The sequence below is a fragment of the Hordeum vulgare genome, chromosome 6H, assembly GCF_904849725.1.
Source record: "Hordeum vulgare subsp. vulgare chromosome 6H, MorexV3_pseudomolecules_assembly, whole genome shotgun sequence".
In the NCBI taxonomy this organism is placed as follows: domain Eukaryota; kingdom Viridiplantae; phylum Streptophyta; class Magnoliopsida; order Poales; family Poaceae; genus Hordeum; species Hordeum vulgare.
Window position 1 is genome coordinate 226612244 of NC_058523.1, and position 15126 is coordinate 226627369.

At 43.9% G+C, this 15126-nt stretch overlaps 1 long non-coding RNA gene across 2 annotated transcripts; it reads left to right on the plus strand.

The window, feature by feature from the left end:
* Positions 1-2046: 2046 nt before the first annotated feature.
* On the plus strand, positions 2047-4908 carry LOC123404285. Of its 2 annotated transcripts, none has more exons than XR_006611716.1 (4): positions 2047-2174; positions 3182-3329; positions 3451-3526; positions 4562-4908. It is a non-coding gene; the product is annotated as an uncharacterized LOC123404285 (long non-coding RNA). The 2 variants fall into 2 exon arrangements; XR_006611715.1 differs by lacking the exon at positions 2047-2174 and adding an exon at positions 2190-2335.
* The last annotated feature ends 10218 nt before the right edge of the window (positions 4909-15126 follow it).

Sequence of the window (15126 nt, forward strand, 5' to 3'; positions counted from 1 at the left end):
GGCAACTTGGAAACTATTTTTAACACCCGGTCATAGAAAACTTGAAGTAGACTTAACTAAAATATGCTAACTGTGTGCATAGCTGTGATTGTATCTCCTCATGAGTTCTATATCCGAGAGAGGAAACGGTGGGGTTATGTTTGACGTAAGAAGGTGTTCAGGATCACTTTGTGATCATTATTAGTTCACGTCCATTTATGTGTAGATCGCGCCTCTTATTTCATGTACTTGTAAGTTAGACACTCAAATAAATGCTTAGTGCTTCCTGCAGCCTCGCCACTTAACCATTCCTCACCCATTAAGATTTTCTAGTCTTGGTACCTTTTGAAGTGAGATTTCTCATTCTCGTGTGGCTCACAGATAACTTCAATAATAGTTGTAGGTACAAGTAAAGCGATACTTTTACGTGAGTGCAATGATTGTTCTATTTGTAGTTTCTTGGTCTTCTTCATTGAAAATAGGATGGGCTCCATGTCATCAGCGTGGGATAGCAAGGATGGACATTGTTTTATTCATTTTCTTCCATCCGTAGTTTGGACCCTGCTCTTCTGAATGATGCTTGAATGTATGTTTGTATTGATATGATCATGATTAGCTAGTGGTGAGTGTAAGCCATTCCATATAATCATCTCTTCTGTACATGCACTTATAATGATATCCATTCTTGCACAACGATGAGATGCACTTCTATCCCCGTTGAGGCCCTCGAGCCAAAAAATAAGGATAGGATCGCATCTTGGGTGTTACAAGTTGGTATGAGAGCAGTATCGACCTACGATCCCCCTTGATTGATCGAACTTGGCTAAGTCGATTCTAGTGAAAAACTACTTTGAGTCTAGTTATATATTAGAGAGTAGGATTCTTTTTACTCCTCTTGTATGCTCTCGTGAGGAATCTTGATGTAGGAATTTTAATTCTACACCTCTTCTCATTCAAAATTTATTTTTAGGATCATGCGGATATTTGGAACCTCTGTGATGTAGATTGTGACGGAAATCTGTTATCAAGGAGTAGAGCTCCAAGTGGTTCTCGACACATCGTTATCGTTCATCTTCCTTAGTATCTCAGGAGACGGGCATCGAAACGCTCCAATATTTGCTTGGTGGCAAATTGTGCCATGAATTTTCCCCAGTATTGGTGGAGATAGCTCACATGAACTACTAGGTCTATTATCGTTGTTTTCCGAAGGTCCAAGGTGGATGAATTTGCAGAATTTCTAAGATATGGGTTGATAGTTTCGGGAAAGGTTTGTAGTTGATTACATTGAGTAGGATCCCGGACCCGCAACCTCATAGCATAACCAAGAGAGATTTAGGAAGTTCTCGGGTGGGAATTCAAGTAGTTACCTAGGATTATCTTCCAATAGATGCATGATGTGAGGTTGGGGTTCGACATCTAGTAGATTCGTTTGTTCATGGTCTTCTTACAAAGGACAGACTCGATATATGTCGTCAGATATGCTTCATCAAGCCTTGTAATTCGCTACGCCTAGGGAGCATATTTGAGCAACATTTCAATATGAAAATCCAATGTATGATTGAGCCCGTGCAGACCTTACCACAAAAATATTGGATGAAATCTCTGTCATGAATTTGTTTTCGACTTAAGTTGCAAGCCCCATCCTTTATTTTGTTGGAGTATGGTAATTCGAGTTGCTTCGATGGAAAGTGGTGATTTCATATCTTTCCTAACACTACACCACGACACCACAAGTCCGACATGGATCTTCTAGCAAAAGTGTACATTGCTGACAGTGTTTTTGTTGCAAACTATACCGACACACTAATTATTGATGTTGCTCTGTACTTTTTACAATTTATCAATCGGCATTGCATAATGGTTTCCGCACGTACTATGTGTAGGCATAGGTGTTTTTACCATTAGATTGTGTGTCGGCGGTTCTTTCTGATGCAAAAAGTGTCACCGTTGCTTCCTACCTGACCCACTAATTTCCAGTCGCGCGGGCGTGACAGCACCTGCGAAGCAATAACTCCAAAATTTTCGTGAGGTCTCTGTGTTCCCCCAATCTCCAATCTCCTCTGTCACTCACACCGCCCCGAAGCGTCTGCCTCAGATCCGCTTCCGCTGCGCCCCCAATTCCCACCCCTCTCTCAGTCACACACGGGCTCGCGAGAGAGACAGCAAGCCGGCTGGCCAGCGGGCGACTCAGGCAGGTAAAGGCATGCCCACCTCTAGTGGGGACATCTCGTCGCCCCGCGTGACCAACGATCTCACCGTCTTCCCCTCCTACCACGAGGCAAGAACCCCTCCAAACCCTAGCCTCCTACCGCCTGGTTCCTTCTCCAAATCTACGGCCCACCCCTCGACCGATCAGGTAAAACGGATCTAGGAAAATCTAGCTGTAGCGCCACAATTACCTCCCCTCTCCTCTCAATTGGGTACCTGGAGACTCCGTGAACCTGATACATCGCAATGCATGGAGGAAGTTCGTGCTGGAAATGAGTGGGGCACAGAGGCCAGTTCTAGGACATGTGCTCCTATGGATGGTGTTCTGTGGGCACCTAGGTACTGCCGTGGGAGGCGACCGACTGCATGTTGTTGCTATAGTGAGACCGTGAGAGAGTGAGAAAATGACAAAGAGAGAGATGTTGTGATATTGGGAGGCGACTGGATGTATGGTTTCTATTGATTAGCTATTCCTTTGTATTAGAGAGAGATAGAGAGGTGCTCATTACTATAATTTGTGCTGCAGTTGTTGATACTGAATGTTTCTATTTTCGCTAACCACAAAAGATTGTATGATAGCTGGGCTATGGTGGGTGGCGGCTTCGCATAGTGGCATTGCTTTTGGTGTACTGCATTGACAGTATATGGAAAATATAGCAGTCTAGAAGATTATCAAGACAAGGAAGACAACAAAGGCATATAGTAAAGGTCTAAATTGGTGGGAAAATATATTTCTAAAATTGTGATTTGTGTTGCAAAATAGCTTGACAATGCAGAATTCATTCATCTTAGTGCTTTTTTCATACTGTGAATATGGTTTTGCATACATGTGGTCTGGTTCATGGCGGTGACCTAGTTCGTGAGTGTAGAAAGCAACGACTTGGACGAGTTGTCTAATCGACAGTTTCATATGTGAATTTTGATTCATATAAAATTCTTTGATTTGTCTCCGCCATTGTCTGAAAAATAATGTTCTAACATGTGTCATTTGCAGGGCAAGAGCTGACAGAAATAGGAAAAGAAAGTGAGGTCCCTGTGTACGATGATGGCCTCCCAATGTTGTGGAAAATAATATCTCACGTGATCTCTCATGGAACCAAAAAAGAATAATTGAATAGGGCAATATAAGGGCCACTAGGGAAGTACGTGGGTCATCGCGGCCATCGAATAAAAATAAAAAGATTGTGTACTTGCAATAATTTACATTCAACACTTCATCATTATATATACCATGTGTTTAACAAATATTGATGTTTTTTTCAGTCAAAGAATGACATAAGTGAAGCTATAAATGAAGGACGTAACTGATAGGAGTTTTGTTCATGTCAGTAATTGAGTGGTAAAGTTTATAGAATGCTAATTCTCAGATGTTTATGTCTCTTCCCTTTTACTTATTTAGAACACCATGTATATAGCAGTATTAGCTCTGTACAAGCTACTAAATGATATAGAAAGTTGGAGTCAAAATTTATAAAATCTAATGATTGGATCCAGATTAGTACAAGATATCTATTCAAGCTTAAGGTTATTTTATTTGAACTGACCATGAGAGTGTTGAAGTTACTCTAATGGAAATGGCAATGACAAGATAGTAGCAACTTCTTGGATATGCCAAATATCTAAAACTTTAACTCTAATTTACAGAAACATATTACTCATCTTTACACTTAAAATTTGAGTGTTTGTTTACCGAATATTATATTTTTTTGTTTTTTCAAATTATAATATGTTCCTAAAACGCATCAGCGTCACTCTAAAAGATGGTACATGTATCCTAGAAAATGAATGTCTAGTTAGTCTTGGGAAAATATTGTTATACTTAAGATACCAATGTATCACATCTAAATGGATTATAGATGAACTCAGAGCGTGCACTAAATGGTAGGCATGATTTTATTGTAAGTTGTGTGCAGATCGTCCAAGATCTTATAGTAGACATCCAGTAATATATGTAATACCCGATCTAGCTCCTAGATGCCTAACTAGAGTGCATCTGCTATCGTGGAAAACAGAATGCATGTGCAAGTGCACTTTTTGCTACTACATGTATGACTGCTAATACATGTTATTTACAAGAGCATATCTTTTTATTTGCTGGTTGAGGAATTTCAAATGGAAATATCTAAAACTACAGTAAGAACATAATTCCTGATGCCTTAGAACATATTTTGATTGCTTTATTAATGAGTGCATAAATTTTTATAGTAGGTCATATGATATGCTAGGTGCTAGCCGGACTTCAGTCGATATTCGTTCTAATATGGTTATCTTTGTAACATGTCTGGTGCACATCTACTTTTTAGATCTTTGGGACCATGGCTGCTCACAAATTCCTATTTTCTAAGATTGCTCAAAGATATGAGTTGTTTTGCAGGGACAAATGAAAGAAAGTAGCGACTCCAACTTGATCTAAGATGTTCCGGTGATCGGTTTTGTCCATAACATGGTTGACACATTCTTTTCATATGGAAGTTGATGTCAGCTTGGGGATCAAAGACTTGGTCTCTTCCATAAATTCTTTTGCTGTAGTGGTCGAACATTTGGTATCATAGGAACTTGACCATCATATTTTGTAAGAGGCCACAACCTGAGTGTTGACTTCTGTATTTTCTTAATGGTTGTAGGTAACCTGAGTATGTATAGGTATTGGGAAAATATTCTATATATGTTGATTGAATGCATTGATCAATAATATCTTGTGATTGGGTACTTAACCTGAAATGGATGTATTGATCAGTGGTATCTTGTGATGGATAAAAAGTGCAAATGTTTGTATACGTATTGGGAATTGAACATGAAATAAATTATCGGTGTAGAAAGGGACGTTGCAATATCTGTCATCAGATGTTGTATCAGATCAACTGTAGGGGAAGATATGGTGTCATAGAATCTGTCGGCCTTAGACAGTGTCAGGTCAACTGCCGGTATAGAGTTGTCTGTCGGTATAGAAATGTCTATCACCATAGATCTCACCAACATCGTCATACTATCCGTCGGAGTAAGTTTTTCTTTTGGCAAAGACCTTTCCCGATGGGACTATAAGGGACATCTCTTTTCTGTCGGCAAATGTGTTTGCCAACATTAAATGTGTCGCCTTAGGTGACTTATACCCACACATTGTTCGACGCTGCTTTGAGTGTCGTGGTGTAGTGTAAGTGGTGTTCTCATATTTCTACGACGGTGCTAATTAATTCTTTTGCTCAGTCAAATTATCTTGTCAATTCTTTTCAAACCTGACTCAACATGTCAATTCTTTTTCCCACCGGAGTGTTTCTCGTCAAGATAATTCAATCTTCTCCAATATTTGCAAGATCCATCCTCATATTTCTTTCCCTAGTTTGTCTCATATGTCCCAAGTTGTCTTTCTTTTTCCCCACCTCCACCCATTTCCTTCAGTGGTTCAATTACCATCCAAGTGCCTTTCTTTTCATTGATGATTCCTCTATCTTCTCTTCCGTGTTGTATCTAGTGATTCATTTTGAAGATTCTCAGGATTTTTGAGTACATCATTCTTCATTTTGTTTTCTTCTCCGATGGATTCAGTTCTACCTCTTGTCGTTCATCATACCCTTTTATATTCATTAAGGCTTTTCCATGTTGGAAATTCTTGTCCAAACCACTCTTATTTATTCATCCCTCTCTCTATTCTATCTGGAGTGCTGAAGATACCTCAGAACTTTCTTGTTTTCAATCCTTTCAATTATTTCGAGGTACTCACCTCTTCTAGTTTTCAATTTAAACCGGTGCAATCCCTCCTTCTAAGCAATCATTTCAACAGTGTTTTCTTTGAGTGGGACCACAACCCACGAGTTTTTCGAGGATACTACCTAGCTCTTCTAATCTTTTCTGGAGATCTCAAGCTCTTATCATATATGACATAAGAACGATTTTCATCCATCATATTCCTTCTCAAGATCGTTTTCAAATTACTTTTGTCATTGGCTCAACCTTTCCTAGTTATTTTTCCGGAGTGTCTCAATAATTCGTGGTGTTATTTCTCGACATCATTCTCAGCTTGAATAACAAAGAAGAGTTCCTCATAAATCCTGGTTCATTCTCTTCAAGATTTATGGTTTCAACTTCATGTTATCATCTCAAATTGTTTTTCGTTCATGAGAAATTACTTCCATATCCATTTAGTGCATTTCAGAGTTGTTTTAATTTCTCGATCCTTCGAAGGCCATCATTTCAGAAGATTTCTTCATGCTCACCTTTCAGCTTTCATTCTCAAATTCTTCTTAATGGTTGTCTTTTCGTTCGCATCTCAACTATTTCGGTGCTTCATTCAAGTTTTTAGCTAGACAGATCATGATCTTTTAATTCTCATGTATCTTCATTCATTTGTAGTATCCCCATTCATCTCAATTCTTATCGGTGGTTCGTTCAAGACTTCTTCAGTTGTGCTCATATCTCTCCGTGATCTTCCAAGAAGAATAACTGGTATGCTAAATCCGTTGCTTGTCATCAATTTAAGTTGATGAAGGATAGGAATAACATAATTCCTATCTTGTTTCATCAAGTTTATTTCAATCCTTCTTCCGGAGTTGTTCATGATATCAAATTCATGATTATAAGTTGTTTATCCTTTATTTTCCGGAGTTCCAAGCTTTTCTCAAGTATCCCTTCGTGAAGCTTCATCTAAATCTTGCAAGGTTATAATCTTATTCTGTTCAACCTTCAATTCTTTTCTATCATCATTTCATTTCAGTGTTCTCCAAGTGGTTTCTTCATGGTGGTTCGTTGAGTATGTGATTCTCTCTTGAGTATTCCTCACGATTCTTGTGGTGGTACCTCAAGTATTCTATATCTTTCATTTTGAAGTGCAAATCTTCCTCCATTGTCCTTTGAGATGGTGTTATACCATTCTTGATTCATGAGGAGTCTCAAAGAGAATTTATTTCATGAATGAGATAATTAAACCCATCTTTTCTTCCATTGAGCTATCTTGGTTTGGATTTCACCTAAAGCATCTCGTAAGGATTATTGTTAGTTTGGTCCTTGTCCATGATCTAAATTCTCAATGCATCCTATTGGTGTAAGAAGTTTTCATCTCTTGTTTCTCACAAGTAATCAATTGTTTATATTAGTGGCTGGTTGTCACCCCATAATTTGAGATGGTTTCCATAAGCCCACAACAGGCTCATTCTTTTGTTGTTTATTTTCCAACAACTTCGTTCAATCCTTCCTTCCAAGGATGCTTTTCAAATTCAATTGTGGTAGAAGTTGAAAATTTCTTCTCTGTTCTTGTCCTTTCCATCGGTCTAGCTTCTATTCTTTCTTCTAGAGGTCTTGTGATGTTGCTCTCTTCGACCCATCATCTCATTTTATCAAAATCTTGTTCTTCCTTGCTTGTTCATATAAATAGACTGTTGTGTTCTGTTTTGAAGCTCCTTCCATCTTATCAAGTTTTGCCTCAGTTTCCTACCGAAGTGTTGCCGAAATTTCTTTTGAATTCTTGCTTGTTCCCCATGTCATTTTTAATATCTTTGCAACCTTCGAGGATCGTTGGTTTCACTCGTTGGTCAAGAAGCAACTAGTGTTATCTATTTGGTCCCTCTTCCTCTTCCCCTTCTCATTCTAAGATCTCGGGGCAAGATCGCCTGTTCGTGGAGGAGAGAGCTAATTCGCGGACGATTTCAGTTTCAAAAATCGCGGACGATTCAATTGTGGTAGAAGATTTCTTCATCCTCACGATTTAATTCGCGGACGATTTCAGTTTCAAAAATTTGTCACGGGCCACAAAGTTCCTTATCTTCTCACGCCAACCCCATCTACGCAGCACACCTAGCCCACCTAGCCAAACCACACGTCCAAAGCTATCCAATCATGATCTGAGGGTCCGAAAATGGGTCAAATCCACTAACCCTAACCCCATTTGCTATATATAGACCCCTAGCCCTCCTTGCATCATTTTCCGTGTGCAACCACTCCCCAACAGCCAGCCATCCTGCCTCTTTCTCCTCGCGCCAGGACCGCTCGAGGTGCCCATGCCGCCGCCCATCGCATTGGTCCTTGAGCTCCAGATTGGAAGGGAGCTCCCGATCCAGAGCCCCGTGCCGCCCTACCTGCTCCATCGGCCATTGGAGCGTTGCCCACCTCACTAGCAACCAATGCCATGCCCCACTCCCCTCTCCTCTCCTCCTCCTCCTGATCTTCTCCTCATCTCTATCGCCTCCATGCCCGCACGAACCTGGATGTCATGGATGGACCCCCGCACCTCTCCGTCATTGGGTCTCGCCGGATCGGGTAGCCCCACCTCGGGATCGGCTCATTCCCAGCCGGATCCGCCCGTCCGGGCGCCTCCTTCATGTCACACGCCTTTGTCGTCGCCATCGTCCTCCTCCTGGTCGAGCTCGGAAGCAGGGACGAAGACGACGCGCCAGAGCCCACTCGCCATTTGCATTTATGGGCTACGACTGCGAAGTCCCAAGCTAGTAGCGCCGGGCCTCGCCCGGCTTAGCGCCCGCGTGGGCCGGCCCAGCCTCCTCCCCGATCGGCCTGATATGGCCTCTGGTGACTTGCCTACGAAGCCCAGCCCCTTCCGTGCTATCATACATCCGTTGGCGATAATTTGATGTGTTGCACTTAGTTGCTGTTGAGGCCCTTTCCAATTTAGGCCCGCAAATTTTTTAGTTTGGTGATGTTATCAATTTCAAGACATGCATAAATTACATAAAAGCCTTGAATTTGCATCGCTCATAAATAATGAACCATGCATCGGATTGAGCCATGTCATATATGAAAAATGTGTAGAATTTTTTATAGCTTCACAATATCCAACTTTCATCCATGATTCAAATGTTTAAACTCGTTGTTTAATTAAATTTGCATAGTGCCATGTTGAAATGGTTTAATCCATAACTAATTAACCATAGCTCCGATTAAACTATTTCATATATGGAACTTGACTAGAAAAATGTGTAGAACAACATGGTGGAATTTATTTTGACATTTAACAACTATAAAATTGTGTTATATGCAGAACAGTACCAAAATCTTAATTTGCATATGAGGACATTCCAGAATTGTTATTCGTTGTTCCAGCCTCATTTAAACTTGCATAGTATTTCATGTAGTTTCATAATAACTTGTTGCATCCATGATTTAACATGCTCGTGGCTCTCATTTGCATTCAATTTACATTCATGGCATATTATCTTGTGAGGGTCATATATTTTAGAGCGTAGCTCCGTTTTAAATGATATATACATGTAAATCGACTAGAATAACGTGTAGAATTACATGGTCCACTTTATTTTTCTGTTTAATAAATAATATATGTTTAGTCAAAATCTTGACCAATTTCGAAATTAACATATGGGGTCATTTCGGAAATCTGTATGTTGTTTCTGACCTCATTAAAAATTCCTAGGTAGTGTAGATTATTTATGCTTCTTATAGTGTTTCTGGATGCACGTGTGAGATGCTTTCCATGTGAAAACATTGGTTCCTTGTTATATCACCATATTATTTCTATTTAAGTTAATGCACCTATATACTTGGTAAGAGGTGGAAGGCTTGGCCTTCTAGCTCGGTGTTTTGTTCCACCTTGGCCGCCCTAGTTACTTGTGTACCAGTGTTATGTTCCATAATTTAGTGCTCCTAACATGCTTGGGGTTGTTATGGGGACCCCTTGATTTTTGTTTTGGGATAAAACCCTTCTCGCAAGGACCAACATTGGTACTAAATTTTCCTAACAACTAATAAAATTGCATAGGGACCCGTTAGTGTCCCCGTGGGTAATTAATCAACCCCCCCCCCGGGCCAGTGCTCCTCATGAGTGTTAGTCCACCTACCTAGCAGTCGGCGGTGCCACCTTAGGGCAACTCGAAGCATTCTGGCTATCGTCCACTTTGCATAGATGGATGAGACCCATAGATATAGCGCATGCGACTCCAGCGATGATGGGTCCACCTGTGGCATGGCGAATTGGGCCACATCCCAACTGGGCAACCAGCAAGGTCCCCAGGTCGGGGAAGGCATCTCCCATCCTTGCACTCGCAGAGTGGTTTGCGAGACAAACCAATCCTAGGCATGAGACTCCAGCGATGGCGGCAGTGGAGGCAGGTTATAGAAGGAGAGCCCTTTGTTAAAGTAGGAGCCCACGCATACAGTGATGATGGAAGTCGCGCTGCTGCCGAAGATGTTGGACCAGCTCGGGTTGCAGTCTTGAAAGGACTGTAAAAACTATCCGGGAGGTGACTACAATGGTAACACATCACCGAAAGGCAGCCTTGGGCCTACTGGTCCCTCCTCTTGCACCTTGTTCAACAGTTGAGAGTGAGCAAGAGCACGTGCAGCAAGCCCCTCCGGGGGGACACTAGCAAGCATCGGTTTCTTGGCGTGGGTGTCCTAGCCTACTGGTGCATCCATCACACCTAGTGCATCACTAATGCTATCCTGAGGAGTCTTGCTGGTTGGCTTGGTCCTTTGACCCGGTCTATTGAATAACTTGCACTTCAGCGACTGCCCGCGGTCGCCCCTCTAAAGACATGCAAGTCACCGGAGGATCAGCGCCCTCGGGGGCATCATGACGCCTGTAGCGGCGCGAGTCTAGAGCATGGGCCGTGGTGTCCTAGCAGTGCGTCGGTCATGCATGTCCTATGAGAAACTAGCATGCGCTCCGATTCGCTTGCCTCGATGCCTGTCGCCATCGTTCTGGCCATGATCCCCATCTTCATCACTGCGGTGGTCGGCATGGAAGGAGCCCTCGAAGATTGCCGCTCTTGTCCTGCCTTCGCCGTCCTTCACGCCCATCCTCCAATCCTTGTGCTTGTAGATCCTTGGCCACTCTTGATCCTCATCCTCCATCGTCGTATAGTCCTTGACCACATCCAGATGGATGATCACTCGGAAGTGAGGACCCTCCTTGCCTTGCTTAGAGGGCATGTCCTCCGACAGTGATCTCCGCGGCCGTGCGATGTCAGGGCGATTGACGATGTTGAAGTCAGAGGCTCGAGGGATCAGGTCCGGGTCCCAAGTACACATCCACTCATAGAGGTCCATGAGGTTGGTCTTGGTGGTGGACTGCCGCTAGATGAGGTCGAGCTTGCACTTCTTGCGGAGGACTTCATGGACATTGTCCCATGCCCAAGCATTCAGGGGGAGTCGCTCAATGGCCACCCTACAGTAGTACCGCCACATACTATTGCCGCCGGACAGAGGGAACCAGGGTCACAAAAAAAACTTGACAACGCCCACCACAACCTGGCGCTGCTCGAAGACGAGGTCGCGCTGTTGGTACTCCGGAAGGAAAATTAGGAAGTCCTCCAAGAAGCAGGCGAAACATTGATTTCACGTTGCGGGAAGCCATGGTCGTGCTCCACTGCCTAAGCCACCATGTCTGCAGTGATGCCTGAGCATGGACCCGCAACGGTGAGGAGAAGCACCATGGTCCGCAGCCGGTAGGACTCCTCCATCTTCGAAGTGCTCACGTGTGATAGCCCGAGACCGACGTTCCCCTTTCTTTCTGTTTTCGTCGTGTGTCTATTTTCTTTTGTCGCATCATCATCGCATCATGCACATCATCAGCATTGCATTGGCATCCCGTTGCCGCCAGTTTTCAAAACTTGCATCCGTTAGTAGTTGCCGGTTCTCGCTGTTGTCCGTTCTGAGTCCGACCGCACTCGCACGCGCCTGCGGCATCGTCAAAACCCTGTTTTAAAAGTGTGTTGAAAACTTTCTCTGATTGGGGTGAGATTTGACGTGCGGTGTTATTTTAATATAGGTAGGCCGCCTGTCGAATTTTGTCGCGATCGGAGTCCGTCTGGTACCCGAACGGTCGGCCATAGCGGCACCGTATTCGGTCTACCGTCGATGGTTGTCGGTGTTTTAAACACGTTGCCGGGCCGTGCCTTTTCCCTCTCATCCCTACTTTGCCCATCTACAGAGCCCATCAGTGCCACCTAGCCACTTCCTCCGTTCGTGGTCATCGGATCGCGATCGGACGGACGAGGTCCACCCCTCCAGAGACCAACCCTATATAAGTAACACCCCCTAGAGAGAGCCCTCTCACTTCACTAGGGTTTCCCCTAGTCATTTTTGCAGCCACCGCCCTCAAAAACTCCACCTGCTAGCCCTCACCCTTGTAAATCCCGCAGCCCAAACCCTCTGGACAAATCTGGCCATTGGATTCCCATCTAGTGGCTCAGATTCGCCCAAAACCCCACCTACCGGACATGTCTGTGGTCAAATCGGACATGTCCGGGCGACCACAACTCCTCCCGAGCCATCCCCGTGCTGCTCCGAGCTGCCCCGCCGACGCCGTCCGGCCCCGCCGCCGCGCCACTCTGGTGAGATCCCGCCGCCGGTGACCACCGGGTCGACCCCACCGCCCTCTTCCTCCCCATCTCGGCCTCCCTCTAACTCGTCTTCTCTCTGTGTGCCACGCAGGAACCCACCATGGAAGCCAAGTCCCGATCTCTTCCACCGGCCACCGGCTCGTGTCGCCACCGGCCAGAATGGAACCGGAGGACCCGGATCCACCCGGATCCGCCCCCTCCTGGCCACCTCCGCGCCTCGGCCGTCCGCCCTCACCACCGGCCGCCGCCTACATGGCTGGCAGCTCATACGCAGGTGCACGACGAGGGGCAGCGCCACGAGCCATCGCCTGGGCCTGCTCGCCGCTTGGGCTGCCCCATCGCCTCGCCGTGGGCCTGACCTGCTGCGGCCGAGCTGGCCCCGAGCCAGGCCAGCCGGCCTCCCCACCAGCAGCTGGCCTCGGCCTGCCTCGCCTCGACTGCCCCAGCGGCCTGCTTCCTCGCCCCCGTGGGCCGGCCGACCAGGCCGAGGCCTACTAAGGTGAGAGCCCGTGTTCACTATCTCCCTTGCATCTTTTCCTCGCCCCAGGCGAGCATTAGTTAAACTGCGCCCATGCCCTGTGTAGCCTATTAGGATGGTTTCGGCCCGCGTAGGTTATTTGGATTTTTCGGAATTAGTTAAAATTCCAGAATATAGACGTATTTTAGAACGCGTGTAAGTTTTATTCCGTTAGTCAGATCGAGACTTGTTGTATATGGTTTTGGTGTAGAATTTCGCATAGAATCCGTTTTTGCAACTTGCATAATTGTTTGACGTCGTTTCGCCTGTCGTATGCCTAGATCGTGTGTTGTCTATTTTGTTTTGCCCGTAGTTATTTTTTTCGCGCGTGTCCGGATTGCTCTTATGCCGTAGATTAAATGTCCATGTTTTAGGAACCACTTTTCCATGTATTTTAGAGTAGACGTTGGTATTTTTGCGTGTAGGGATTGCTGCTAGTTTATTTTTCCATGTCTATGTTATCATCTCGCATTTACGTGTGGCAATATTTTCTCGTTGCAACCCCACATGTTTTATATGTTTTTGTGGTAGAAATATCCATAGGATTTTTCTGTGCAATTAGTTTTAGCTTTTGAGCAAGTTAGTTCGCACGATATTTTGCCATGTTGCCCTCTTGTCTATTTCGTAGGATTTATTCCGTGCTTCGGTTGAAGGAGTTGTTAACTAGAGAGTTGTCCTTTGATGGTTACTCTAGCCCCTGGTATTTTTAGTTGCAATATAAATGCATGTTTAGGTCTAGTTTGCTTGCTCTCAAGTTGCTAGAAATAGTGCTGATTCGGAGGTGCTGAAATATTTCTAAGTCTGGAATATGTTATGTTTTGTTGTTGTCTTGTCTTGCTTCTATCTTGTGATCTGTAGATCTTTTGAGGTTGGTCCAATGGAGTTAGTTGTAGACCTTGTGTTTCTCTAGAATGCTGTGTATTTTCATGCCATTTGGAGTCCTGTAGCTATTGGTTTTGATGCTGTCAATATGCCTTCAGATCGAAAACTGCAGCTTCATAAACTGCTATTTTCACTAAGTCTGAAATAGTGTGTGGGAAGCCATTTTGTGACTTCTTTTCCTAGTATTCCTTGCTGCCATGCTAGTAGATGTTAGTTGTTTGTTGTAGTGCTTCTTGCCCTCTTTCGTTTCATGCCTTGGTTGATTATATTTGAGTTGTGTTCCTCATAGTTGTGGGGTGTAGAAAGTGCTATGTGGCTGATTTTGGCAGATTGTAGTGATTTCTTGTTTTGCTCGTAGTTGTTGAACCGTAGCTCCGTTTTGACGTGTCCTATATGAAACTTGCTTAGAATCTCGTGTAGTTTCATTTTCTCTTGCTGGTTGTATGTTTTGAAGTGCTTGTGACCGCCGTTGCACACATATTGCATTCATGCCATCATATCTTGCGGTGCTTGTATCTTTTGATCCGTAGCTCCGTTGGAGATGTTCTCTATGTGTCAATTGCTTGTAACGACGCGTAGAATCACGTGAACCTATTTGTTTTGCTGTTTAACAATTAATTAAATGTGTTAGTTCAGATCTGGACGGAATTGTAAAATAACATGTGAGGTCGTCTCGGAGATGCTATATGTCATTTTCGACCTCATTTATAATGCCTAGATAGGTAGTTTAATTACGCTTCACCTCTTGCCATGTTTAACCACATTTAATATAGCCGTGTATCTAATCGGGATAGAACTGAATAATTAACATGGAGTTTCGTCAATATGCAACTCATTGCATATTGAACTTCACTTAATGTGTAGTGTTTGATTGTGTGATTTGTCATGCCGTGACATGCATGTATTCAGCTGCTCATGCATCATTTGTGTTGTGCATCGTATGGTGAATTCCATGTGTTGATTTGTGTTTCCGGTTTGCTTCGTCTCGTTAGAGTTCCGCAGCGTGCCGGATTGTGAGGACCCGTTCGACTACGTCGGTTCGTCTGCTTCACGGAGGCATTCTTCTTCCAAGCGGGATCTCAGGCAAGATGACCATTTCCCCAGATACCATTACTATCATTGCCATGCTAGTTTCACCGTTTCTACCGATTATGTCTCGTTGCCTACCACGTGTTAAATATCAGCCTCTCAACAATGCCATGAAAATCTTCAACCTGTTCAACCTAGCAAACCACTGAT